This window comes from Elaeis guineensis, chromosome 1 (assembly GCF_000442705.2).
Source record: "Elaeis guineensis isolate ETL-2024a chromosome 1, EG11, whole genome shotgun sequence".
Taxonomy (NCBI): Eukaryota; Viridiplantae; Streptophyta; class Magnoliopsida; order Arecales; family Arecaceae; genus Elaeis; species Elaeis guineensis.
The window spans coordinates 67,837,031-67,845,007 of NC_025993.2; the positions used below are offsets into that span (position 1 = coordinate 67,837,031).

General features: G+C 36.9%; 1 non-coding gene across 1 annotated transcript; it reads right to left on the reverse strand.

Moving 5' to 3' along the window:
* Positions 1-2,679: 2,679 nt before the first annotated feature.
* On the reverse strand, positions 2,680-2,786 carry LOC140854913 (small nucleolar RNA R71). The gene has a single exon (XR_012138007.1). It is a non-coding gene; the product is annotated as a small nucleolar RNA R71 (small nucleolar RNA).
* Positions 2,787-7,977: the final 5,191 nt, after the last annotated feature.

A 7,977-nucleotide genomic window follows, 5' to 3' on the forward strand; every position in this document is an offset into this window, starting at 1 on the left:
AAGGAAGGTGATTTATGTCACAAATTGACATAAAAAGTATCAATTAATATCTAAATTATCTAACTTTATTAAGAAATTGATACTTGTTATTATATTTTGCAGAAGAAGAGATCATCAATAGAAAGAACAAGGAAAGAGGATTCCAACGGCGCAAATTTTATGCAAAACGGAGTTAAATTGACCCAGGAATTGAAGAATGAAGAAAGAAGACTCAATTGGGTCAAACCCGAGTCAAATCAGATCAAAATTGGTCAAAAATCAACTGATTTGGTGATCTGGTTAGCCGCCTGGTCCATAGCAACAGGCGCATGGACCATGGACCCATCGGCGCACCATAAACCCCCTAAAACCTCTTAGTCCCACATCGGAAGTTTTGAAAACCTTATAACCCCCAAATGCCTATAAAAAGCCCCCAAAGGCCCTTGTTTTATGGATTCTTCCTTGAGATCAAGCTTGTAACCCTAGATAGTGGGGTTTTTAGCTCTCTTTTCAAGCCTCGAGCTTTGAGGTTTTTGTAATAATTTTTTTTTTATATATAAAATCTTATTTTTATGCAATTTCATCTCTTTACATTATGCAATTTATTTTTCTTGCAATTAGGATAGTTTAATTTATGCAATTTAATTTTATGCAATTAGGTTAGTTTAAATTATGCAGTTTAAATTTATGCAATTAGGATAGTTTAATTTATGAAATTAGGGTAGTTTATTTTTCTGCATTTAAATTTTGCAAGTAGATTTAGATCATGTCTAGCTAAGCATCCCTTCTAGGGTTTGCGATGAAGCTAGATCATGAGTAGGGATTTTACATAGAGTTCTTTCTTTTTCTTAGGGTTTCTTTTTCTTCCTCTTTTGCCAAGAATTTTTGATGAACTACAGTTGGATCAGAGTCCCTTCATAGTTCATGCTTGATTCAGTGCATAGGAGGAGAAAACCCTAAGGGATCCTAGTTACTACTCCCCTGTAAAGAATCTTGATGGATTATCGTTGGGCCTTAGTCCCTTCATAATCTATGCTTGGGAAAGACAAGAGGAGTAGTCGTTAGGATCAATAAGAAAAATTTTAGGTAGAATTCCCTAATCTAGATCTAGTGGATTCAAAAACCTTAGATCCTTAGTCTTATTGTCTTTAGCAAACAACTTTCGACTTTCGATTTTTGTTAAAGCTCACTTGAGCATAGATTTGAAAATCATTTTTAAAACCAAGTCTCTGTGGGATCGACCCGTACTCGCTGGTCGTGCTACTCTGCACACCGTGCGCTTGCGGTTTTATTTACAAATTTTAAGATTTGAACATCAAGTTTTTGGCGCCGTTGCCGGAGATCTGGCGTTTTAAATTATTTTCAAATATTTGTTCTTCATGCGTTATAACTCTCTTTTTTTTTTCTTTAGGTTTCTATATTTAGTTGGTGATTGCTGGAAAACTCAGGTACGCTTCTAATTTCTCTTTTATTATTTTTAGTTAATTACTTTTGCTTTTAGACCTAATCATTTGAATTTACTTAATCACAAAAAAAAAAAAATATAAAACAAAACAAAAGACATTTCATAATCGTGAAGTAAAATATCAAAATAAAAAAAAAATTCTAAATTAAAATCTTTTACATTCTTGGTCATCTTGTTTATTTGTATTTGCATTTTCATAATTAATCTAAGGGCATCAACCCATTAACAAGATAAGGTGGGGATTTCATTACCCTTCCTTAGCCCAAAAACCATCTCCATCATATTGCATTACCTAGACTTTTAATCTTAAAATCAATTAGACGTCAACCTTAAGGAATTCGAGCTCAATAGGACAAGGAACCCTAAGAGTTCTACCAAGTTTGAGTTGTTTGATTAGTTGGTGTCTAGGCAAGTCCCTGAGGGTGGTTTGTTAAATTGGTTCAGTTGCTGGCCTGGCCAACTCGTTTGGTGTCTAGAAAGGCAACGATGAGTGAACCTCCCACCTCTTATACTTACCTGGCTAACTAGTTGATCAATCTCCACTTGGAAGGTTTGAAGGGTCATCTTGGAACAGTTAGGAGCTGTCTAGATTTAGGTTAACCCTAGGATAGATTGAGTTTAATTTATTGATTCACTTGTTTGAAAAAAAAAAAATTTAAAATTTAAATTAATTTGGTTACTTTTCTTTAGATTTAGGACTCCTTAGGATCTTCTCTTTAGAACTTTTTCTCTTTTCTTTCTTTTCCTTATACATAAAAATTTTATTAAAAAAAAAAAATTGTATAAACATCGAGAACCGTACACTTCGTGTGTGGAGAAGAGTGTCGGGTCGTCTAGTTAGAATTGAGTCAATTCCTGTTGTTCCAATGGCTGAACCAATCCAACCCATGACCCTTAAGGATTTGTGTTATCCAGTTGGCTCCATCCAACCATCTTGTATCAGGTTGCCACAACCCACAGCTAACAATTTTGAAATCAAACCTCAAATCATAAATATGCTTCCAAAATTCACAGGATTAGAGGATGCTTATATATTTATTAGAGAATTTGAGGAGGTATGTGCAACCATGAAACTGCAATTAACAGAGGATGAGGTCAAACTTAGATTAATCAACTTTGCCCTTAAGGACAATGCTAAGAAGTGGCTTTATAGTCTGCCAAACTATTCTGTCACTACCTGGGAGGGCTTTGTGAGAACATTTTTAAAAAAATATTTCCCCCATCATAAAACAGCTAGGATTAGGAATGAAATAAATCAATTTTACCAACTAGCTGGTGAATCATTTTGGAAGTACTTTGATCGTTTCAAGAATCTTTTGACCCAATGCCCACACCATGGAATAGAAACTTGGAGACTATGCCAGATCATCTATGAGGGGTTAGATTCAAACTCAAGAACCATGCTAGAGTCCATGTGCCAAGGCCAATTTATGGACAAAGAAACTACTGAAGCTTGGCAATTCTTAGAAGACCTAGCCGAGAAAAATTTACAGTGGGAAACAACTAGGGAACCTGATAAAGCTACACCTTCAAGAGGAGGAATGCATCAAATTCAACCAACCCTAGCATCAGAGGCCAAGATTGCAACCTTAACACGTAGATTGGAAGCCTTAGAATTACAGAGACCAGCCAATGTAAATCAAATATCTGCACCCATGTGTAAAGGGTGCAATGCACCAGACCATGTCTTAGAAGAATGTTCCTACTCGAATGAGTGTGCACAGGTGAATGCCACCTATCAAGGACCATTGAACAATCCTTATGCACCCACATATAACCCAGGTTGGAGGAATCACCCGAATTTCTCATGGTCCCAGAATCCTAATGTAGGCAATCCAAATTTCAATCAGCAAAATCTAAGGTCCAACCCAGTAATGAACAACCCGCCAGGCTTCCATGATAATGACAAGAAAATTACCTCTTTAGAGAAAAGCCTAGAAGCCATGATGAAAACACATACCAGCTTTATGCAAACTACGGGTCAACTCATAAATAATAACACCCAAGCTATAGCCCGTCTGGAAATGCAAGTAAGTCAGCTGGCTTCGACCATTAGTGAACGAGAACATGGTAGGTTACCTAGCCAACATGAGCCAAATCCTAGGAACCAAAATGGTCCACGACCCCAACAAGGAAACCAAGTTAATGGTATAAATGCCATTCATACCTTAAGATCAGGAAAACAAATAGACAATAAGGTAGTTGCACTTGATGATATAGATGACTCATCTACCGAGTCACCTTCTAAAACTACTACCTTTCAACCTCAAGCACCAGAAACTGAAAATTCACCTAGTCCAGTACTTAAAAGTCCTAGAGCTCCTTTTCCAAACAGACTGAAATCCAATAAATCTGAACATTTAGACAAAATTTTAGAGGTATTTAAACAAGTCCAAGTTAATATTCTTCTTTTAGATATAATCCATCAGGTTCCAACTTATGCCAAATTTTTAAAAGATCTCTGCACTAGGAAAAGGACCACTAATGTACCAAAGAAAGCATTTTTGGCTGCAAGTGTCAGTTCATACCTATCTAGCCATGTGCCAATTAAATATAAGGACCCTGGAGCTCCAACAATTTCTTGTGTTATTGGAGAAACCAATATAAAAAAGGCCTTGCTAGATCTAGGAGCTAGTGTGAATATCCTTCCATATTCGGTGTATGAACAACTAGGATTAGAAAAACTTCAACCTACTGGGATCACATTACAGTTAGCCGATAGATCTCTCAGGATCCCTAAGGGAATGGTCGAGGATGTTCTGATAAAGGTTGAAAATTTCATTTTTCCTGTAGATTTTATTGTTTTAGAGACTGAGCCAGTTGCGAATCCTAAAGGACATATACCTGTCATTTTAGGAAGACCATTCTTAGCTACGGCCAATGCTGAAATCAATTGTCGAAATGGTCTAATGAAGTTATCCTTTGGGAATATGACCATTGAGCTTAATGTTTTTAACTTAGAACAGGAATCCTCTTCTCATGCTGATGTCAATGTAGTCCAAGATGGTATTTATGAATCCATTGACATTAGTGATGATGAAGTCGACCTAGAGTCTAACCCCTGGTTAATCCATGAGTCTGAGGATGTCAATGAAATACTTAAAGAAAATCAGATTAATCAGGAATCGACACTTCCTACTGAACCAATCATTGAGATGGTGAACTCATCACCTAAACCATCGATAGAGGAAGCACCCATTTTAGAACTGAAGCCCCTCCCAGAACATCTCAGGTATGCATATCTAGGACCCAAAGAAACTTTGCCTGTAATTATTGCATCAGACCTAGATCCCAAGCAAGAGGAGGAGTTATTGTCAGTTCTAAAAGCAAATCAAGAGGCAATAGGTTGGACCATAGCAGATATCAAAGGAATAAGCCCTTCTATAGTTCAACATAGAATATACTTAGAGGAAGAGGCTAAACCAACAAGAGAAGCCCAAAGAAGGCTTAATCCAGTTATGAAGGATGTAGTTAAAAAGGAGATTCTGAAACTCCTAGATAGTGGAATAATTTATCCTATTTCTGATAGCTCTTGGGTAAGCCCAGTTCAAGTAGTACCCAAGAAATCTGGGGTAACAGTGGTCCAAAATGATGCAAACGAACTTATCCCAACTAGGACCCAAACGGGATGGAGGGTCTGTATAGACTATAGAAAGTTGAATGCTGCGACAAGGAAAGATCACTTTCCTTTGCCATTTATTGATCAAATGTTGGAAAGACTAGCCGGACAAGAGTTTTACTGTTTTCTTGATGGATACTCCGGTTACAACCAGATCCCCATAGCCGCTGAAGATCAAGAAAAGACTACATTCACCTGTCCATTTGGTACTTTTGCCTATAGACGAATGCCCTTTGGACTATGTAATGCACCGGCAACCTTTCAGAGATGCATGATCAGCATATTTTCAGATATGATAGAACGATTTCTAGAAATTTTTATGGATGACTTTTCTGTTTTTGGTCTAACCTTCTCCGAGTGTCTGAATCACCTGCAATTAGTTCTAGAACGATGTAAGGAGAAGCACCTAGTTCTCAACTGGGAAAAATGTCAGTTTATGGTCAAACAGGGAATAGTTCTTGGCCATGTCATTTCTAAAAAGGGGATTGAAGTGGACAAGGCCAAAATAGATCTAATTGCAAGTCTTCCACCACCTAAATCTGTGAAAGAAATACGTTCATTTTTAGGTCATGCTGGATTCTATAGAAGGTTTATTGCCAACTTTAGCAAAGTAGCACGTCCACTGACTAATCTTTTGGCAAAGGATACTAAATTTAAATTTACTCATGAGTGCTTGGAATCCTTTGAATTTCTAAAAAATGCACTTGTATCAGCTCCAATCATTCATCCTCCTGTCTGGTCTGAACCATTTGAATTAATGTGTGATGCGTCCGATCATGTTGTGGGCGCAATCTTAGGTCAACGAATAAATAAGCTGCCTAGAGTGATATATTATGCAAGTAAAACCTTAAATGATGCGCAGCTTAACTACACCACAACTGAGAAGGAGTTCCTTGCCGTTGTCTTTGCTTTAGAGAAATTTAGATCTTATTTGGTTGGGACCCACACCATTGTTTACACCGATCACTCAGCCATTAGACATCTCCTAGCAAAGAAGGATGCCAAGGCACGTTTAATCAGATGGATTTTGCTCCTTCAAGAATTTGACCTAGAAATTAGGGACAAGAAAGGCACTGAGAACGTTGTAGCAGATCATTTGTCCCGAATTCCAGTTGCACCATCTAGTGAACCACCCATCAATGAATCTTTCCCAGATGAGCAACTCATGTCTTTGTCTACTGAACCTTGGTTTGCTAATATTGTAAATTATTTAGCCATAGGCAAGATACCTTCTCATTGGACTAAGCAGGATAAATATAAATTCTTTGCCCAAGTGAAGTATTTCATTTGGGATGATCCTTATCTTTTTAAACAATGTCCTGATCAAATTATTAGAAGGTGTATCCCAGATAACGAAGTCATGAATATTTTATCTTTTTGTCATGATCAAGCATGTGGGGGTCACTTCGCGTCTAAGAAAACTGCTGCTAAGGTTCTCCAATATGGTTTTTATTGGCCCAATTTGTTTAAGGATGCTCACGAATATTGTAAAAATTGTGCTCAATGTCAGAAAATGGGCCGAATCACCAAGCGACACATGATGCCACTCAACCCAATCTTGGTAGTTGAAGTTTTTGATGTTTGGGGGATCGATTTCATGGGACCATTTCCAAATTCCTTTGGAAATGAATATATTCTAGTAGCAGTTGATTATGTTTCAAAATGGGTAGAAGCAATTGCATGTAGAACACCCGATAGCAAAATGGTCATTAAGTTTCTTAAAGAAAATATTCTCTCCCGTTTCGGTATTCCTAGGGCAATCATTAGTGATCGGGGAACCCAATTTTGTAACCGACCTTTTGCAACATTGATGAAAAAGTATAATGTCACCCACAAATTGGCCACACCATATCATCCTCAAACTAGTGGGCAAGTTGAAGTGTCAAACCGACAAATCAAACAGATCCTGGAAAAAACTGTTAATGCCAATAGAAAGGATTGGTCTTTAAAATTAATTGATGCACTTTGGGCATACCGAACTGCTTTCAAGACCAATCTAGGAATGTCTCCTTATAGGATTGTGTTTGGTAAACCATGTCACTTGCCTATTGAGATAGAACACAAAGCCATGTGGGCCATCAAACAACTAAATACAAATTTGAACAATGCTGGAAACCATAGGAAGCTTCAATTGAATGAATTAGAAGAACTTAGAAATGAAGCCTATGAAAATGCAAGGATATACAAGGAACGAACCAAAGCATTTCATGATCAATCAATTATAAGAAAAACTTTCAATATCGGACAAAAGGTGCTCTTATATAACTCTAGATTACATCTGTTTCCAGGAAAGCTTAGGTCTAGATGGACAGGACCATTTTTAGTAAAGGAAGTTTTTTCACACGAGGCTGTTGAGATTGAAAACCCAAGTAATGGTGTTATCTTTAAAGTTAATGGTCAACGATTAAAACCATTCTTGGAATTACCTGTCAAGACTGTTGAAGATGCCATGGTTCTTTATGAACCAACTTATTCTGATTAAGTTGCTTCGAGGTTTGGTCTGGCTGAAGACATAAAACTTAGCGCTTCTGGGAGGCAACCCAGCTTATTTAATTTCTAATGCTTTCTTTGTTTTCAGTTTGCTTAGGACAAATAAATTAGATAAACTCCATTGGGGACAATGTCGGTCAAGTTGAGGGGAGAGCTTGAACAAAATCAGGTGTTATCATTTCCTTTTCCTTCCACTATGAGTTATTTCTTGCATTTAATATATTATGTAAAAAAAAAAAATAAAAAATAAAAATATATATATATATATATGAAATAAATTAATCTATAAAAGAAATAAGAGTAAGTTAGAAAGTATTTGCTAATGTAGTGAGTCACGGAGAAGATTAGCTGGTTAGACTCTTGGTGGCTTAGGTCATTTAAAGACTATTAGCACTTCCAATTGCACATGCACACTAACAAGGTA